At 36.7% G+C, this 22,248-nt stretch overlaps 1 protein-coding gene and 1 non-coding gene across 2 annotated transcripts in view; both read right to left on the bottom strand.

The window, feature by feature from the left end:
* The window catches only part of TAFA4 (TAFA chemokine like family member 4), a 165,211-nt gene that overhangs the window by 89,383 nt on the left and 53,580 nt on the right, over positions 1–22,248 (bottom strand). The gene's annotated exons all lie outside the window — the stretch shown is intronic.
* LOC126015131 (U6 spliceosomal RNA) lies at positions 22,082–22,188 on the bottom strand. Its single transcript, XR_007498025.1, has one exon. It is a non-coding gene; the product is annotated as a U6 spliceosomal RNA (small nuclear RNA).

Below are 22,248 nucleotides of genomic sequence, written 5' to 3'. Positions count from 1 at the left end.
TGGCCCTTTTATTCTTTTTTTTAAAGATGCCATCATTTATTCAAAACATAGACTACCAGATAGCCACTTTAATGAACTGATGATACATAAACATCAAATTGGATAAACCTAAAAATCTTTTGTTTTTATTATTATTATTTAATATCTTTATTTAAACACCTTGGTTACAAATATGATTGTAGTTGGTTTTCAGTCATGTAAAGAACACCTCCCTTCACCAGTGCAACATTCCCATCACCAATGTCCTAAATCCCCCTCCTCCCCACCCCACTCCCTGCCTATACTCTAGACAGGCTTTCTAACTCCCTCACTCATTCACATTGTAATGATAGTTCTCAATGTAGTCATTTCTCTAACTGCACTCATCACTCTTTGTGGTGAGCTTCAAGTCATGAACTGGACCTTCCAGCCCTCCTCTCTTTCGTCTCTGAAAATTGTTGCAAGAATGTCTTTTATTTGTCTTAAAACCCATAGATGAGTGAGACTGTTCTGCTCTATCTCTCTCCCTCTGACTTATTTCACTCAGCATAATAGATTCCATGTACATCCATGTATAGGAAAATTTCATGACTTTATCTCTCTTGACAGCTGCATAATATTCCATTGTCATCACTTTATTCTATCAATAGGAAGTTTCCACATTTTTGTTCTAATATACAATGCTGCAATAAACAAGGCAAGAACCCTTCTGTAATTTCTTTAGGAGATTCCATTCCCTCACTATAATTCCCAGCTTCCCAGAGGGTGAAAGTAACTAATTAACTAAGTAACTAATTAAAGTAACTTAATTTATTATAATTTATAATACTGTTCAGAGAGAGTCCTCATACACAGAATATTACAACTCCTCATCCTCCACCAACTCTCAACTCACACTCCAGCCCTCCCACCACCTCCATCTCCCTTCGAGGTAAACTTCATGCTATATATAGAACAATTCTGGGTGGCTGAGAGGGGGATTGGGTGAAGGAGGTACACCCAGAAGTTCTGAATGCTGACTATGCTCAGGGTTTGATCCCAGAGGTGCTTCAGGGACCATATGTGATGCCAGTCAAGAGCCATATCTCCACAAAATCAAGAAGATAGAAATATTATGCAACTGTCAGGGGGAAATGAAGTCATGAAATTTACTTATATGTGGATTATTATGGAGATTATTATGGTGAGCTAAATGCACCAGAGAGAGAGATATAATACTTGCTTTCCATTGCGAGATATAAAAAATAGCATGGAAATAATATCTGAAGACAATAGAGACAAGGGTCAGGTGGACCAGTCCATGGTAAGAAGTTTGCCACAAATAATAAAAGAGTGCAGTTAGGGCAGAGAAGGGACCATTATGACAATGATAGTTGGAAAAGATCACTCTGAACAAGGACGGGGTGCTGAAAAGAGATAAAGTGTTATGCATGATCCTCCTTCAGTAACAATACTGCAAATCACAGTGTCTGAAAGGAAAGAGAGGGGAAAAGTGAGAGAGAGAAGAAAATTGTCTGCCCCAGAGGCAGGCAGAAGAGAGGGCAGGGGACTTGGGGAGAGAGAAAATGGGGCTATTGGTGGCAGGAAATGTACACTGGTAAAGGGTGTTGTGCATTGTATGACAAAAACTCAATCATTAGGGGCCGGCGAGGTGGCGCTAGAGGTAAGGTGTCTGCCTTGCAAGAGCTAGCCAAGGAAAGATCGCGACCACGGTTCAATTCCCCGGTGTCCCATTTGGTCCCCCCAAGCCAGGGGCAATTTCTGAGTGCTTAGCCAGGAGTAACCCCTGAGCATCAAACGGGTGTGGCCCAAAAAAAAAAAAAACTCAATCATTGACAACTTTGTAACTGTCGGAAAAAAGGCAACCTTATAACTAACAACCTTCTAATCATGGTGTTTAAATAAAGTTATTAAAACAGAATAAATAAGTACTTTCTGAATTAAAATACAAATATATGTGTGTGTATACACACACACACACACACACACACACACATATATATATGGTTAAAAGGGCAAAACAAAAAAAAACTCTACAAAAATTGATAGGGAGGCAAGAACTAGACTAGGCAAGATAGCCAAAACTGGCAGTTACACAGATGTAAGTGGACATATATTGCCCCCTGCGGGCCAGTTAGAGAGATGTGATGGCTTTCTGAACAGTAGGCTACCCATATGAAAATTCTGCTGTTCCAAGACAAGGGCAGAGAAGCAGAGAAGGTTACAAACATAACACAAAAAGCCCTCTCCCAGTTGCATTATAACTGCCAGTTTATGATAGAAAACCTAGAACTATTAAGAGTTTGCAGAAACTAAAGGTAACAAACTTTCTATTAGATGTTTGCACGTGTTTGGTCCTGTTTGATCAACTGTGGATGAACATTTGGTTAAATACCAATGTTAGGATCAGATCACAAAGCAATTCTCACATCAGCTTGAGTCTGAAAATATGAAGACTGCCATCTCCAGAGATATTCACTAATGAGTTTCTCCAAATCTTCCAAAAGGTCCTTCTACCCTTCCATCCAAGTTCTTTCACAAAGTCAAAGAAAGGATTCTTCCCATTTCTATGAGGCAAAAATTACCCCAAAGTCAAAATCAAACACTTCACAAAAAGGAAATAATGGCCTAGGAATAATGACCTGATGAATAAAACTGAAAGATGGTCAGTGAAGTCTCAATGACTCAAATTCATCCATGCATTAAAACACTAATACAACATAATCAAGTAGAATTTATCCCACAGATAGAAGAATAGTTCAAATATCAGTCAATGTGCTATACAACACTAATAAAAGCAAATATAAAAATAATCATATAAATATATACCTAGAAAGAGTTCTACAAGAGAAAAATACACATTTAATCACTTGAATAGTGGGGATAGAAGAAACTTAATATAGTAAAGGTCATATACAATCAACAAAGAGAACACCATACTCAATGACAAAAATACTAAAGACCTTTCTTTTAAGATCAGACACAACACACAATGTCTACTCTCACCACTATGATTCAACAAGTACTGTAAGTTCTAGACACAAAAATTAGAAAAAATAATAAAAGTGTTTCAAATCAAAAATCAATCTCTTCACATATAGAATCCATTATATTGTACATAGGTAACTTTAATAACACCACAAAAAGTTCTTAAACGGACCTAAATAGTAAAATGGCAGGATAAAAAAATCAATTTTTTAAAATACCTATTGTGTTTTATATGCAAGTAATGATCTAAAACAGAATTTTAAAAATTCTACTTACTATAATGTCAAAAAGTCAAGTAGCTAAAAATCAATTTAGCAAAGAAGGTGAAAAATTATACATGAATATCATTAGAAAACACAGAAATGTGAGAAAACATTATATGTTCTTGGGTTGATAAAATCAACTTTATTAAAATGGTCATCCTAAGTAAAATAATATAATATATAAATAATATTTTATTATTATATAAATATTCAAAATAACATAAAGATTCAGTTCAATCCCTATCAAAATTCCAATAATAGTTTCCAAAGACACATATGAAATAATGCTAAATTATATACAGAACCATAAAAATCCCTAAAAAGCCAACTTAATTCTGAGGAATAAAAGAAAATAGGAGGCTTTGTAGTCACTGATTTTAAACCATATCATAAAGCTATAATAAGCAGCACAAAACTGTGTGGTACTAAGATAATTGCAAATTCTCACAATAGGATAGAATTAATAGCCCAGAAGTAAACCGTCAGATGAAAACAACTAAATTATAGCAAAGGAACTAGGTGCATTAGGTGGAGCAATGAATATCTCTTTAAATATGCTGGGAAAATTGAATACCTACTGCAAAATTAAAAAAGAAAATTAAAACAAAACTGAACTCCTATCTCTTATCATTCACATACGTTGATCTAAAGACCTAAGTCCATTAAATATCTCAAGGAAAACATGGGAAGTATTTTGACATCATCCTTGATGCTTCTTTATTCTTTACAATCTACATTCCATCTGTCATTAATGTGTTGATTGTTTCATAATATTTTTAGCATTTGTTCTACTTACATACTTTTTGGGGCGCTACACACAAACACATGATGTCTAGGCTACACCATGTAGTGCTATTCTGAAGCAGCGTCATAAAACCATACCTGGTGGTGCCAGAAGAAGGCATGAGGTACTGGATACCAAATTGAGGCCTCATATATAGAGTTTTGGTTTTTTGAGCTGTCCTCTTAAACCCAGAATTTAGGGGCTGGAGCAGTAGCAAGGCGGTAGGGTGTTTTTGCCTTACATGCGACTGACCCAGGAAGGACCTTGGTTTTATCCCCGGCGTCCCATATGATCCCCAAGCCAGGAGCAATTTCTGAGCGCATAACCAGGAGTAACCCCTGAGCATCATCGGGTGTGGCTCAAAACAAAACAAACAAACAAACAAAAAAAACAGTTTACTCCATTTTTTTACCAGCTCATCCAATCCACCACATTTAATGTCATGGTTACTTTAATTGCTCCTAATCAGTTTTTGTCCTAAACTTACATTCCTGAATATATCGAAATAATTTTTGAGCCATACATCTATTGGAACTAAGTTGACTCCTGGCTCTATGCTTAGAGATCATTCCTGGAAGTGTCTGTGGAACTTGAAGCCATGTATCATACCGGAGATCAAACCAGGGTGAGCTGTATACAAGCTCCTTAATCCTCTTGCTTTATCTCCAGTCTCCAGAATTATTTTATTTTTTAATGTGAGTGAGAAAATGCCTCCTCAAGCTCAGAAATATCTTGCATCTTACTCCCTCAGAGTCTCTGAATTTGCTTTTCCTCCGCTTGGGATGCCTGCCCCCAGAAATCATCAGGGTTTTTTGTTGTTGTTGTTGTTGTTGTTGTTTAATTTTTAAACAAGGGGGGTTGGTGTTTTTGTTTGTTTATTTGTTTGTTTGGGTTTTTTTGTTTTTTTCTGTCACACTCAGCAGCGCTCGGGGTTACTCAGGGATTGATGTGGAAGAGGTCTAAGGCAGAAGAAAACGTAGTTCTTCTTTGACAGTTTCCTTTTATAAGGAATAATACTGGAAAAGTTCATAAATAAACAAATCCCAAAATAGTTAACCTGCAGCCTCTCCATCTAAAGTAAACTAGTCACATTTGCTACGGTCTAATTTCTCTACAGCACAAAGGTATAAAAAACATGCCATGAGAAATTCCACTACAAAGCCCACATGCCATGTGGCTATTTTGCACAGGTACAAAGAGTTAGGTTGCAGGTGACATAATTAGGTCACTGGGGGCAAGAATGCAAAGAAATGAAAAGAAAATCCATACAAGTTTTCAAGTTTGTCTCTTTGTGGCTTCAGTAACTCTGCTCTTTTTCAAAGATCTCAGAAATCACTCCTGGCAGGCACAGGGGACTATATGGGATGCCAGGGATGCAACACAAAAAGCCCTACAGCTGTGCTATCTTTCCAGCCCCTCCCAATCTTCAGTTCTTTTTGTTAATGGTACAACTTATTAAAACCTTGCCTGAAGACCCTTTTTCTAAAGAACTACCTTCCCCATGCTGATCCCTGATTCTATGTTCTTTTTTTTCCCTATAACTTACTACCATCTGGTGTATACTTTTTTTGTTTGTTTTGGGGTCCACACCCGATGACACTCAAGGGTTACTCAGAAATTGATCCTGGCAGACTCGGGGACCTTATGGGATGCAAGAAATCAAACCCGGGTCAGCCACAGGAAAGTAAATGCCCTACTGCTGTGCTAGCTCTGCAGCCCCGGGGTATACTTTTTCTTATTATGTTCATTGTTTGCTTCTACACATTAACATTCAAAGTTCTTGACATTGGAGCTCTGGTGATAATAAAGTGGGTAGAGTGCTTTTGCTTTGTATGAGACCAGCCTGGGTTTGATCCCGGTTTTCCATATGGTTCCTCCAGCCATCAAGGAGTGATCCCTGAATACCAATGATTGTAGATATTATCCTCAAAGACATTGTCTCCCCAGAAAAATAAGTAAATGAAGCACAGACGATATTAAAATATTTATGGGGCCAGAGAGATAGTACAGCAGGTAGGGTGCTTGCTTTGAACACTTTCACCCAGGTTTGATTCCCTAGCATTCCATATGATCCCCTGATCCTGCCATAGATAGATTAGATAGATTCAAATATTTGCTGATGGGATTGAGAGATAGTACAAGACTTTAGGGGATTGCCTTGCAATGTAATTAACACCGCTTTGAGTCCCCAGCACCATATACAATCACCAATAGTCATTCCTGAGAATAGAGTTTGATCTAGCCCCTGAGGATTGTCTGGTGTGACACAAAAGCAAAGAAGACCAAAAAATAATCTGTTAAATTAATGTGGAAGAGGTCTATGGCAGAAGAAAACGTAGTTCTTCTTTGATAGTTTCCTTCTATAAGGAATAATACTGGAAAAGTTCATGAATAAACAAATCCCAAAATAGTTAACCTGCAGCCTCTCCATCTAAAGTAAACTAGTCACATTTGCTACGGTCTAATTTCTCTACAGCACAAAGGTATAAAAAAACATGCCATGAGAAATTCCACTACAAAGTCCATATGCCATGTGGCTATTTTACACAGGTATATAGAGTTAGGTTGCAGGTGACATAATTAGGTCACTGGGGGCAAGAATGCAAAGAAATGAAAAGAAAATCCATACAAGTTTTCAAGTTTGTCTCTTTGTAGCTTCAGTAACTATGCTCTTTTTCAAAGCTCTCAAAGATCAAAAGCCAGGCTCTTGGCCATTCAGCCTCGCTTTTACTCGAGAAATTTCCATTTCAGAGAAATTTTATTACTTGTCTTTAAATTTATTTGTGATGCTTTAAGAACAAAATAACCTACCGAATTGCTCTTTGCTCTATGTCAAAAGAATCACATGCAAATTGCTGTTTTCTAGTAATATTCTAAATTATTACCAGAAACCTATTTCAGCAAAGAATTTTTTTATCTTATTTGTTGTCCAAAAAGAAGTTTATTAGCAGAGAAAGAAGAAGAGGTGTATTCCATAAATGCTGGACTAGATGGCATTCCCACCAGCAATAAATACAGGCTCCTTTCTCTCCACATCCCTGCCAGCATCAATTGTTCTTGTTCTTTGTGATATATGCCAGTCTCTGTGGAGATTCCTCAAAAAACTGGAAATTGAGCTCCCATACCACTCCTAGGGATATAACCTAGGAACACAAAAATACAATTCAAAAACCCCTTCATTCTGTTTTCTCTTTTTTTCCCAACAGAACTTGAATCATCTTGTTCTCCCTCTTTACTTGAGAAGGAAAACATGAATGGTACCAGGAACAACCAATTGTATGAACACTGAGTGGGAATCAAAAATCATCAGACTTAAGCACCAAACCAAAGCCAAAGACACCGGAATCAATGCCTAATCTACAACAAGGTATACACAAAGGAGACCTCTTACACTAGCAGTCCATGAGGCATAAGGGGGAGGTATGGGTTACATGCTGGGAACAGAGGTGGAGGGAGTGGAATTGACTCTAATTCTTTGTGGTGGTGGGAATGGCCCTAATTCTTTTTCATTATGTATGTTAAATATTACTGTGAAAGACTTGTAATTCACTTTGATCACAATAAAAAATATTTTAAAAAGAAATTAAAAAGTATCAAAGTGATGGTACATGGTTTAAGGTACATATGGCTGATTCCATTACTCGAGGCCACTGAGTATTACTGGATGTGGTCCTATAGGCCTACAGGCACTACTGAGGGCCTTTTGCTTTTTTAAGAAAAAACTTTTTATTTGATTACCAAAAAAGTAGATTAAATAAAGGGAAATGGTTAGGGAAAGGAGAAAACAAATTTTATATAAAAGCAATACTAACTTCTTTTGGAAAAAAAGTAATAAATGCCAGAGGCTGGAAAAATAGTACAGCAAGATAGGGCACTTGTCATATCTATGGTGAACTCATGTTTGATCCCAGCATGCCAGGAGTGATTTTGAGTTTAAGTCAGGAATAACCTCTGAGCATCATAGGTATGGCCCAAAAACAAAAGCAAAAATGTAATATATGTCCTATACATCTGTTCCTCAATACTGTCTAAAGTCACATAGTAAAATGATCCACAAAAAGCTAGCACAGTTATGCTATCATATCAAAGCATATTTCTCTTAATAAAAAAATGTAAATATATATATATATATATATACCAAAAACTCAAGTTAAGGAGCCAGAGTGGTGGCACAGCAGTAGGGTGTTTGCCTTGCACGTGGCTGATCTAGAACAAACTGCTGTTCAATCCCCCAGCGCCCCATATGGTCCCCCAAGCCAGGAACTATTTCTGAGCACATAGCCAAGAGTAACCCCTGAGCGTCACAAGGTGTGGCCCCAAAAAAAACAACAAATAAAAAAACAAACAAAAAAAATCAAGTTAAAATTGTGTTTTTTGGACAGTAATGCTAGTGGATGGCACTAGAGTAGTAAAGCACCGGGTAGAAAACAGTTCCACAGGAGCTAAAAAGGGGAGACTAATCTGAGCTGTGGAGTTTGAGAACCAGGGAAGAGGGTACAGGGTGAAGAAAAAAGTACAGGAAAGAAGCACATGGTGCCCGAATACATATATTACCCCATATCCCCTCTTGAAATGTGGACTTTTCCATGACAGGTTGTGTTCTGGGGCTCTCTCCATCTTTAGAGAAGCTAAGAATTCTAGAAAGAGAGGGTAGGCAGCCAAAAAATAAAATCTAAGAATTTTAGAAGTAGTCAAAATTTAAATGCACAATATGATCAAATTCAAACTGCAAGTTCCAGAAAATGTTTAATGGGTGAGAGAGATGTGCTCAAGTGATGGTGGATGGGACAAGTTTCCATGTTTTTCCTCTTTGGGGGAGAGAAAAACAGTGGCAATCAGTTATGACCCATCTGAGTTAAATTCCTCCCCTCACCCAAATAATTCTGGGCACCACAAGATCCCCTTGTATAGAATTTTTGGTCTAGTTAGCTGAGAATTGTCAGGAAGGGGGTACAGATCTCCCTAATATTACCTGGGAGCACCCCCCAAAAATGTAAAACCATTCATCCTGATTCAGTACAAAGACAAGCTATAAATTGCTTTTGATCAGCAAACTGTAGATTACAGAACCCCAGTTCTAGGTGAAAAGGATATAGCCATAAGCAAAATAAAATTTCCATTCATATCCTATATATGTCAACAGACAAATAACTTCAGTAAAATACAAGTAGCAATTAAGCTCTGTAAATAAAAATAATACAAAACTCAAAAGTGACATCAAGAGAGGACTTTTCATAAGGGAAGTCCAGGAAGGTTCATTTGCACAAAGACACAAAGGACGTGGCAATATGAATTCTATTCTTTCAGCTAAGGCAGAAATCCCTTGTTCAGATGAAGTAATTTTTATGGGGAATAACAACACCATTTGAGATCCCTGGAAACTGTCCAAAACAAACAATTATAATTCACCATAAAACGGGTTCGGTCATAAACATCAATAGTGTAGGTAGGTAGGGGAGGATTTTATAGACATAAATGTGAATGCTTTTAATGAGGCTTGGAAAAGTCAGCACTAACTCAAGTTTCATTAACGCCTATCTGCAATTCACAGACTTTTCATACTGAGATATAATCTCAGTCTCAAAAATATTCTAATTCTTCCTTTCCTTGTGACTCTCACTCTAGAACCTTTCACCCTTAAGCTAGTCCATTTGAAGTGTTCACTGAGATCAATTGATCCTCATAGTCCTTTATTACAAAGGAGTTGCCAGGTCTTTGGGGTGTAAGAAGGGGAAACTCTAAAGAGAACAACTCTGTCAAGCTTATAAAACTTTCAGAGGTCGGGCCAATGACCAATGACTGTCACTGAGGCGCCAGGTTGACAGAGAAGAAAGTGAAAGACCTTTGATGGGCTCACCTGAAAGAAAAGGCTGACCACAGGTTTAGTGTATAGAAAGCTTGAAAGATCAAGGTACCATTCTGAGATTCCTCTTCACCTCTCTTTGTTTCCAGATAGAAACTGTGAGGAAACTGATTTTTCTCCAAAGTGATTCTTTTGTTCCTTTGGCCTAAGGTCTCAAGAAAAAAAATGACAACTGTGAGACAGAGGAAGCTTCTGGAAACTATGGACACTATCATAAGTCTTCCTGGATAGAAATCAGGTTTTGTTACTTATAGTTGACAAAAACTATTTGTAAAAGCAATAAAATCATCTGAGAAAGGTTCAAGAGATGCAAAACACAATGCCTTTAAAAATATGTAAACTCACAAATTCTCTTGTCCTCAAAATTCAGACAATTGTTAAGAAAATAATGAGACTTATATCAATGAGTATAGTATAAGAGAGAAGAACACAGAGTCCTAAATTTTCTACATGTAGAAAGCTTACAGTTCTACTTTAACAGCAAGTATCCTTACTAAAGACTTTCATGGTTTTTCTACATCACCATGCTGGCCTTATTGCCAGACTATATCTAGGTATGTCCAGAAGCTGCCTCTCAGCTCTAGTTATATTTATTTTCTAAAATACTAAAGCATAATTTTTCTCTAATCCAGAATATTCCCTGATTCCCATTCAGCAGCAACAGTGACAAAGCAAAATAACTGTGAAAAGATCAAAAATCTAATATCATTGAAGGACAACCATCCTTCTTCTCCATTACGTTGAGTATCTCCAGTCCTCCATAGAACAACTATTTTTCTTGCTTTTTTCCCTTGACAACACAAGGCTAGAGGTGCCTGAACTAAATTATCCATCCTTACTATCACTCTCATAATTCATAGTCACATCTGATAGAAATTGAACTTCTCAGAGGCCACCAGTTTCACATTGGATTTTAGCACAAAAGGTATAAAATCACTTAGTCAGAAAACTTTATACTAATTTCCCAAGTGTACTTACTATTTTGGAAAGAATTTCCTGCTTCAAAGTTGTAGCACATCCTAAATTCACTCAAATATTTTTTAAGTTTCTACTTTATGTGAAGACCATCAAAGGAAGTGACTCAGTCAATGGAATGCATGCCTTCGCACATACCACATTAGTAAATTAGTGGCTTCAGACCCCAAAACCACCAAAAATAGAGGTAGTAAAAAACAAAATAATCAATGAAAGTAATGAATAAAAATAAATACTGCTATTAAGAACAGCAATCACTTTTGTAGCACTTACTACATACACCTCTATGCAGCATTTCATCTGATCTTCACAACTAGAATAAAAGGTGAATAATATTATTTGCCCGGTTTTATAATTGAAGAAACTGAAGCACACAATGTTAAATTACTAGTATTAATAGGCTGTAGAGAGTATACAACCAAAAAGGCGTCTGTCTTGCAAATGGTCAGCCTAGATTTGATCCCCAACAACTCACATGGTCGATCCCTCAAGCATTGCCAGGAGTAATCCCTGAACAAAACCAAATTAACCCGTAAACAACTCTAAGTGTGACACAAATCCTGACAAAACACACACATGCAATTTATCCTATATTTCACAGTTATTAAATGGTAGAATTAAGTTTTAAACACAAAAAGTCTAATTCCAGGGACTATGCCTTTAATTGTGCCACCTAGCAAATCCTATAGGAAAATAGTTTCCCCATAATTAAGAGGAATACACACATTAAACTTCTCAGAATGATCTGAAATTCTACTCTACACAGAGCTCCAATACTTATAAAGTAATGGCACATGTTAAAAAAAGTGAATCTGTCCTTTCTCTGATTGACACATATTAAAAATATAAACAGTAAGGCCAAAGCCATGGAGCAGCAGTAGGGCATTTGCCTTGCATGCAGCTGACACAGGACAAACAGCGGTTCTATCCTCTAGCATCCCATATGGTTCCCCAAACCAGGAGCAATTTCTAATAGCCAGGAGTAACTCCTGAGCATCACAGGGTGTGGCCCAAAATCCAAAAAAAATTAAAAATAATTAAACATATAAACAGTGGCCATGACTTGTAACCTTTTGGTACAAGATCTAACTAGTGTCCTGTGACCTTTATACCTTTCCCCCTGGAAATTAGGTATCTTTGGTCTGTAACAGCATTTCAGTAAGCGGGTGAACTTGGGGTTGCTGGAACAGAATGTGTTAATGGGGGACAGATGGCCTCAGGCACAATTTTTTCAAAACTTTTTCTTCCCTTAAAACATATAGATTTACAGGGCCGGGCGGTGGCGCTGAAGGTAAGGTGCCTGCCTTGCCTGTGCTAGCCTTGGACGGACCGCGGTTCGATCCCCCGGTGTCCCATATGGTCCCCCAAGCCAGGAGCAACTTCTGAGCACATAGCCAGGAGTAACCCCTGAGCGTTACCGGGTGTGGCCCAAACCCCCCCCCCCAAAAAAAAAAAAAACATAGAGATTTACAAGTGAGGCACTGTGTGGTTTTTTGTTTTTTGTTTTTTGTTTTTCCTGAAATGGGAACCCTGGGCCAAATAAGTTAGGGGACGAAAGTCCCCAAACCCTTTCAACATCTCCCATTACTGGTATCAATGACTCAGATAAAATATTTCTACAGGGACACAACAGAGAAACAAAGCTGGGACTTCCCATAATCCAAATCTAACATTCTTCTGTTCTTTTTTAGGGTGTGGATTTGCACAGAATGTAACAGGCTGCCTCCTTTCCATCTTATTAGCTCACCCAAGAAAAAAATCAGCTTGATTCACTGTAACAGTTTGCTAGGAAGGATGTCAAGTACAAGAAAACAAAAAATCTAGGGAGGTAAAATAATACACCTCTAAAATTTGTACCTTAAATAGACTTCCTGCCTCTAGTACATGTTATTCTTCCATAAAATGGAGGATTGAAAACTCCTGCTGATAAATATAATGTATATAATCTTTCAATTATGCAACTTTGGGGGCTAGTCTAGTAGGATGATTTCTTTTGCTTAAAATTTCTATTTCCGGGGCCAGAGAGGTGGCGCTAGAGGTAAGGTGTAAGCCTTCCAAGCGCTAGCCAAGGAAGGACTGCAGTTCGATCCCCCAGCGTCCCATATGGTCCCCCCAAGCCAAGGGCGATTTCTGAGTGCTTAGCCTGGAGTAACTCCTGAGCATCAAACGGGTGTGGCCCAAAAAATTTTTCTATTTCCTTCTCATATATTTTAAATACTTTATCATTAATAGATTAATATAAATGACAGTGGTAACTCATTGAGGCAAATTAAATATTTTGACACAAATTAAATATTTAGCCACAAATATTTTGACCCTTCTCTGTGGAAGAGCTGAAGTAGGTATCTTCTCCCTAGAAATGAATGTGACATATTCACATGTAATATATTCAATGCTTTGTGACAGTTCTGAATAAGTGGAAATGGCAGAAAGGACATTGTGCCAGTTTCTGGCACTGGCTTTAAGATATTGACTGCTTCTGCTCTTAGGTTTTTAAAAATTTATTCTTGAACCTCAAGCTACTATTAAGTACAATAATTCTGCTGGTGACAATATGGAGAAGCCCTGAGACTATTTGCAAAAAGGACTCAACTAGGTTTGACCTTCCCATGTTTAGCAAAGTGTTTATACATGAGAGAAGTCACTTTGGATCATTCAAATAATGTATCACCACCTAAACATCACTAAGAAACCCATCTATATGGAGAAGTAGTAAGTGAATTCTAGCCAGTAAGCCAAGATCTCAGTCTTATAATAATGACATGTAATAAAATGCTGGTTTAAGCCACAGAGTTTGGGGAAAATATCTTGTGCAGAATTAAATAACTCCAATACTTCCACAAAACCCTAATTTTAATTCAGATTGTCTTCATCTCCTCTTCCTCCCAAAGAACCAATCATTGAACAGCTTACTCAAGTTCAACAACCCTCATGTGTATGTCTAACTGCATCAAGGAGAGATTGTGTCTTACAGGTTGTCATATCACTGGGCTGAAAAATTACCTCTTTCACTGAATCAGGATCTATCCTCTCCTCTCCAAAACTCCTGATTCCTTTGCTAAAGAGAAATCACATGCGGGCCCGGAGAGATAGCACAGTGGCGTTTGCCTTGCAAGCAGCCGATCCAGGACCAAAGGTGGTTGGTTCAAATCCCGGTGTCCCATATGGTCCCCCGTGCCTGCCAGGAGCTATTTCTGAGCAGACAGCCAGGAGTAACCCCTGAGCAACGCTGGGTGTGGCCCAAAAACCAAAAAAAAAAGAGAAATCACATGCAATAAATTTAAAACTGGAACTGGGTCATCTTGATTTCAAAACTCACTGAGATGGCTATGGTATGCAGGAAGGATAGAAGGCAGTTAAAACTAGGGGAATAATCTAGAAGATAGATAAATACATTGGACCTTGTGAGAGTGACAGAAGAAGTGGGTGGAAATAGTTCCAAAAATCAGTAAAATCACACCTACAATGCAGAGTAAGCAAATGTCAGCATGCCTCAAAAAAAATAGGGAGAATACTTTAAATGTGGATCCTGGCCTGAGACCAAAAAAACTGATTAAGCATCATGCCTCATAGAAGCATAGAAGTCTGGAAGTGTGTGTGTGTGTGTGTGTGTGTGTGTGTGTGTGTGTGTGTGTGTGTGTGTGTGTGTGTGTTTAATAGCTTGTTAGTGATTATGGTGCAAGTGGTCACAGATCACTCTTTAAAATTTTCTATTTGACCACAAAGCCACCTGAGGAGTAAGAAAGATGAGACAAAATCATAAATCAACATAATAAGTCTCAAGACTTGCTGAGATGATAACTAAAGTATGGAGACAATAAGACTCCAGATTGAGGAAAGCATGTTTTCTACTAGATGGTATAAGAGAATCTGGAGGGACCAAATGAATTCATGAATTAGGGAGAAAATGCTAAACATAATCAGTCCCTTCCTTCATTGTGTTGCATATGCCCATACAATACTTATATGAGGTCACTTGTGAGCTACATGAGTACTCCTCCTATGAAGATGAACTGTGAGTGTCAAACTTTGTCAGCCAGGGTAGAGAAGACTAATTCAAGAAAAAAGCATTAACAAACCTATCTGACTACAGAACTCTAGGTACCTTCTCTCCTGGCTTTCACAGAACCAAGTCAAATTGTTCATCTCCACTGGCCTCATTCATGAGTCTCAAATCAATTCAAACCTAGATCTGGGGTGTCGTTTACCAGGCCCTCAATATTTTAGAAGTTTTAAACTGAACTGGCTGAGCTTCAGTTTTAGTGCAAAATCAATAGACTCATGATCAATTCCTTTTCACGTTCACTAACCCTGAAATCCTAAGTCATTGAAAGTTATTGAAAGTTTCCAGCGTGACTATACCACCTTCAACTTAGCATTTTCATTTACTAAAAAGAAAGTACTCTAGCAGGAATAAAATTCTTGGTTCTTGTGAGCCCTATAAAAAAAATACCAAAAAAAATAAAACTCCCTCATTTTATATTCAAGATTGGACTAGATAATCCTTTTGGATCTAAAAACCCTCTGTGATTCCCAATAGTGCTCTGCAATAATTCCGCTTTAATAAACTCTTCTCCTTCAAAGGAAAACTGAGGGTTCTTAAACAAGAAATGCAAATATTCAACCGTGATTCAGTTGAATCTTTTGCAGGAACATGGTAATATTATAGGAAGCAATGTATTTCTGAATAAAATTACCTGAATTTACAATGTCAAATAGATATAAAGTCTAGTGTCACATTGTTTATATATCTATTAGCCTTAATTATTATTGTCTACTACAAAGTTAACAGAAAAAAACATTTTCCCCTACTCATGTTCTAAAAATATACCTTCTACTGTTGGTAGATCTAAATCAATTGTGTTTTTAATACCCAAAAATGTAACTCCACAATATCCATCTACCTTTATTTCCTTCAAGTCTATTTGAGTACAATTTTAATGCATAAGTTACTATTATTATTTCCCTTATAGAATGCTCACCTTTCCTCCTCTATGAATATAAGAGGAGTCTTGCTCTTAAAATCTAGGGAAGACCTGATTCCCTTTTAAGGTGGGAATGGAAAAATAGTCCATGCTTATGTACTAGAAGTATTAGATGTTGCCAAGATGACCATATCACCCAAAATACTAGATAGGAGCCGTAAAATTCTGTTCAGAATTCCAATTGTATTCTCTAAAAACTTAGAATACCATTCAAATTTGTAGGAATTCTGGACTAGAGAGAGAATATAGCAGGTTGGACATTTGCTGTGCACAAGCACAACTTGGGCCCTATCTCCAATAACACATATCATTCCCTAAGACCTGGCCAGAGTGATCCTTTACTACAAAGCCAGGAGTTGCCTTAAAACCACCAGGCATGACCACATAAGAAAATTGTAGGAGGGCCCAGAGAGATAGCACAGCGGTGTTTGCCTTGCAAGCAGCCAATCCAGGACCAAAGGTGGTTGGTTCGAATCCTGGTGTCCCATATGGTCCCCTGTGCCTGCCAGGAGCTATTTCTGAGCAGACAGCCAGGAGTAACCCCTGAGCACCACCGGGTGTGGCCAAAAAACAACAACAGCAAAAAATTATTCTGTGAAAAAATAATTCACAAGGCAGTCCATGCACTAACTTGAAATGATACTATAAAGCTAAAGTAATCAAAGCAATTAGCAATGTGGTAGAGGATCTTCAGTACTTTTATGATGATAGAGATTATTGTAACCATATACCAAAAGCATAAATAATAACGCTGTTGTAGCCATGTTACCTCCACCACAAATTTGAAGTTATAATTGATAATATTATTCAATATATTAACATGTAAATTTATCCAAAATAATGCAATAACAAAAAGAAAATAGCCCATAAAAACTATGTGCATTTCAAAAAAACACAACTCCAGAGAAGTCATGAAGATCACACACACACACACACACACACACACACACACACACACAAAACATTCACATTCACTTATAAAACCTCCATAAGCTCATATTTCTCATGCTATCCTATCTCTAAAACCAGAAAAAAAAAATGTTGGTGAAAATGTGGAGACAAAATGAATTGTCATTCACTATTGGTGGAAAAGTAAAAGAGCATTTCATTTTTGTAAAACAACTTGGAGTTCTCTCTCAAAAAAAAAAAAGAACAATATACAATATAGCAATTCAATTTCCAGTTATTTCTATGATGAAAAGAGGAAAGTTCAAAAAGACATATACTCTAAATATTCACTATAAGGTAAAGGCATAGAAACAATTTAAAATTTGCTGATATATGATTAGATAAAAAAGATGTGGTATATACCTTCAACAAAACACTGCTATAAGAAGATGAAGTCTTGTCTTTTACAGAAACATGGATAGAGCTTAGGGTGAATATGCTATTCAAGTCAAGTAGAAACAGAAAACGGTATAATTTAAGCCATATACAAAATAAAAATAAAGCAAATAAACTAAGAAAACACAACACGAATAATTCTTAGACCTTATTATTAAAAATGGTAGTTACTAGCAAAAAGGAAAGAAGGAAAAAAGAACAGGTAGGCAGGTAATAAAATTTAATAGTGGTAAATGAGAATAAAAATTTGGTGATATATATTATATACATACTGTGGTATATACACTTATTGGAAGTTACTCTTTGGAAGCTTATGTTATAAACCAACAGTAAAACAACACAAAAAGAAAAATTGAAAATTGTGGTCAACAAATACACTGCAAACGTATGTAGTACCATTTAAAATGTAGCAATATAATCAAAGGTTCAATAATCATATTAAATATATTATCTTTACATTTTAAGATAACTTTACAATGTAAAGATAATTTTAAAATATAAAAATAAAAACTAAGTTATAAATTGAGGGCCAGAGCAATAGTATAGATAGTAGGGCACTTGTTGCCGTTGACCCAGGTAAGATCCACATACCCCAGATAGTTTCCAGATGATCACATATCCCAGATAGACCAGGAATGATCTCTGAGTATAAACTCAAGACTAATCCCTGAATATTGTTGGGTCTGGCCCCCCAAAATGGTAATATAATAATAATAATAATAATAATGATTTTTAAAAGATAAGTAATAAGTAAAATTTCATCTACAGCCTTGATGAAAGCTGGTTATTATGACAAAACTCAAAATTAGATCATTCTTAATCACCTGAAAGTACAATTTCCGGTTTTTGAAGAATATACATATTGTTTCCCAGAAAGATTGCACTAGACAGCGTTCCCATTGCAGTGAATGAGAGTTCCTTTCTCCCCAAATCCATGCCTGTACTCAACACTCATTGTTTTTGTTCTTTGTGATGTGTGTCAGTCTCTGTAGCATGAGATAGTACCTCATTGTTGTTTTGATTTGATCTCCCTGATAAACAGTGATGTGGAGCATTTTTTCATGTGCCTTTTGGCCATCTGCATTTCTGCTTGAAAAAATATTTGTTCATTTATTCTCCCCATTTTTGATGGGGTTAGATTTTTTTCTTAAATTTGTCAGTATCTTGTATATATTAGATATTGGCCCCTTATCTGGTAAGTATTGGGTGAATAGTTTCTCCCATTCTGTCAGTAACCTTTGTATTCTTATAACTGTTTTCTTTGAGGTACGGAAGTTTCTCAATTTAATGTAGTGCATTTTGCTTATCTCTGCTTCCACTTGTTTGGACAGTGGTATTTCCTCCTTGAAGATGCCTTTAGTCTCATTGTCATGGAGTCGTTTGCCTATGTTTTCTTTCTATATACTTTATAGTTTTGGGTCTTATATCAAGATCTTTAATTCAGTTCTAGGGATATACCTTAGGAACACAAAAACACAATACAAAAATGCCCTCTACATTCCTATGTTCATTGAAGCTCAGTTTACAATATCCTGAATCTGGAAACAACCCAGATGCCTGATAACAAATGAGTGGCTGAAGAAGCTGTGGAATATCTACACCGTGGAATATTAGCAGCTGTTAGGAAAAATGGAGTCATGAAATTTGCCTATACATAGATGGACATGGAGATAATTATGCTGAATGAAATAAGTCAGAGGGAGAGAGACAGGCATCAAATAGTCTCAATCATCTGTGGGATTTAAGAAAAATAAAAGACAGTATGGTAATAATATCCAGAGACAATAGAGATGAGGGCCAGAAGGACCAGCCCATTATATGAAGCTTACTACAAAGATTGGTGAGCACAGTTAAAGAAATAACTACACTAACAACTCCCAGGACAATGATAGTTAGAAAGAGAAACAGAATGCCTGTCTCAAAGAAAGGCAGGGATGGGGAAGGAGAAAAATGAGGGACATTGTTGGCAGGAATGGTGGCAGGTGTACATTTTATGACTAAAACCCAACTATGAACATGTATGTAACCATGATGCTCAAATAAAGAAATTATTTTTTCTAATTAGATCTTTCTAAAATAGCCAATACTGAAAGTTCAATTATACTATCCTTAATCATATCTTAAAAAAACATAAAATGTAATATAATATAGATTTTAGGTTTAAAGAAATGGTTAAAATAAGTTGCATCAGTGCATAATAAGAACAACTTGGTTTATGATAATTCTTGATAATGAGAGCAAATATTTAGTTCTTTAATGAATCTCATTAACTAGCTACCATTGAAAAATTGACAAACTGAAACAACAAACTTAAATCACTGGTCATAACTTTCTGAAAAGCTTTGATTGCAACATACATCCTTCCTTTACCCTTTTCATTTTTCCTGCCTAGAATGAAAACACTAAATCTGGAACTAAGCAGTCATCATGTTCCATGAGAACAAAACTCAAAATCTAAAAATGGCAAAGTGGAAAAGAAGAAATCCATCTATTTGAGTAATTATACAGTGCTTGATTGTGTATCCTTTTCTATTAGAAAAAGAAAAAACGTTGTTTGGCTCATGTCTTCATCCATCCAGGTGCATAGACTCATTCTGTTGTTGAAAGAAATGTAAACCAACCCATGAAAAATTATGGATACATTGGTTGTGAACCTGAAAGTGGCAACCTCATGAGGAGAGGCAGGGCCAAGTCCCTGCCCCGCTAAGTCATGCCTGCTGTTCTCATCACCTACAATCACTGCTTTGTCAATTACCCTGCTTCACCTATGACTTCTATGACCTATGACTTCTCCTATGACTCTCTGCAGAGACACTAATCTGACCAATATTGGTATGCTAGTATTTGGACTGATATCATCAAGATTTTTTTTGGAGTGAGTACTGGCACCCTCTCTTCATGACCTTCTACTCCCAAAAGACCTGGAAGCTGAAAACACATCCCACAAAAGCTGCCATATAAGCAATAGTGCTTGGATTTCCTGTATCCAACTCCATTTTTGTTTAATACAGTCATCTCCATAGGAACACAACTATTTAGATGTTAATGTGTCTCTGAAGCCATACCTTAACCAGATTTTTTGTGAGAAAAGCTATATAAAATTAATGCAATAAAGTATTGAGAATATTCACATTTTATTACAAAAATTTATTTAAGCAAGTCTGAAAAATAAATCCTCCTATATCAAAAGACACTTAATTCAATGTAATTCTTAATTCCTTTCTTGCCACAAGTTATTTCTTTGGTTGGGTCAAAAATGACCTTGCTGGTTCTATTTATTATTTAACAGAACTCAATCTCAAAATTCCTGACATAATCTATGATAAAATAGAGAGAGAAAAACTTAATCGGCTGTAAATGTGTAGTAGTTAGCATTCACTGCAAAATGCTAATAATATTTTGAGAATGCCATTTCTCTTCCTGGCCTTTTGACCAAGTTGGTTAATGGAGTGAGACTCGGGAAATAATAGAAATAATTTAGGCAGAGAACTTCCCAACTATACATCAACCTTGAATTGAACTGAAAATGAACAGGTTTGGCAGGAGAGCTCACCAACCAGAATGGACACTGACAATTCTAACAAAGTGGGAGCAAACTAATATTGTGATCATAGTGACAAATAGCCACCATTTAAGCATTCTAATATTGGCTTTTTTAGATACTACAAAATTAAAATTTCATGCTACATATGTGTATAGAATACACAAATCCCAAGGTTGTAAAGAATTTTCCTGAAGGTTGTTTGAAGTACTTAGTACTCAGAGCCCTATAGTGATATGTTAATTTTAACTACATATGTTAATCATTGGACTGTAACTCTAAGAAAGCACAGAAATTATTTTCTTTTCTTTCCTATATGTTTGGTTTTTGTCTTTTTGTGCTACACCTGGCTGTGCTCAATGCTTCTTCCTGGCTCTATGCTTATGGATCACTCCTGGTGGGCTCAGGGGGTCATATAAAGTGCCAGAGATTAAACATGGCTAGGACCATGCAAGGCAAGAGTCTTGCCTGCTGTACTGTATTGCTATCCCTGTGTTTTTCATAGTATTTGCCTTTGAGTTCTTTCTTTTCAAAGAGTCATCTCACACACAGTTTTTGTTACTATAGAGGCACTGAAACTTTTTGTGTTATTAAGTATGCAGCTATAAACCCCCAAACCCAACTATCCTTCTCACTGTCCATTTTCTGAGAATAATTCCTGAGCAGGTCCATAAAGGGAAGTGTACAGGAATCTTGAATATTATATTCTCTTTATATTTACAGTGCTTTGTATGCTTTGGAGAGAGAGCAAAGCTGAAACAACCTAAATACCCATTACTAAGAGAATAAGTTAACTATGATTTATGTTCAGCATGGAATATTCCATAGCAGTGGGAATTTGAGTGAGTTTTTATCTATTCTAAACACTTGCTGAAACTAGGGTGTAGTGTTGAATCTTACCTACTAAAGCAGGGGTCCTCAAAGTTTTTAAACAGGGGGCCATTTCACTGTCCCTCAGACCATTGGAGGGTCTGACTATAGTAAAAACAAAACTTATCAACGAATTCTTATGCACACTGCATATATCTTATTTTGCAATGAAGAAACAAAACAGATACAAATACAATATGTGGCCCACGGGCCATAGTTTGAGGACCACTGTTGAAGAAACGTGAAATTATACTAATAAACATACATAGTTTGGGGCTAAAGAGATAATACAAAAAGTAAGGCATTTGCCTTGTATGTGGACAATCTTAGTATAATCCTCAGCACCATATATGGTCCCCCTAGCCCTGCCAAGAATGATCCCTGAACACAGAGTCAGGAATAAGCCTTGCATAGAAAATACAAAATAATATATAGAAAGTTGCACACATGCAGTCTCACAAAAGAATTTTATTTTATTTTTTTTCTTTTAAAAATATGGAGCGCTTCACGAATTTGCATGTCATCCTTGCACAAGGGCCATGCTAATCTTCTCTGTATCGTTCCAATCTTAGTACATGTGCTGCCGAAGCGAGCACACAAAAGAATTTTAAATTTTAAAAAATTTTAAATAACAATTTAAGAAGACCATGACACAT

This window comes from Suncus etruscus, chromosome 7 (genome assembly GCF_024139225.1).
Source record: "Suncus etruscus isolate mSunEtr1 chromosome 7, mSunEtr1.pri.cur, whole genome shotgun sequence".
Lineage (NCBI taxonomy): Eukaryota > Metazoa > Chordata > Mammalia > Eulipotyphla > Soricidae > Suncus > Suncus etruscus.
The sequence above is the reverse complement of the archived record's forward strand: the minus strand, read 5'-3'. Positions and strand labels throughout refer to the sequence as shown.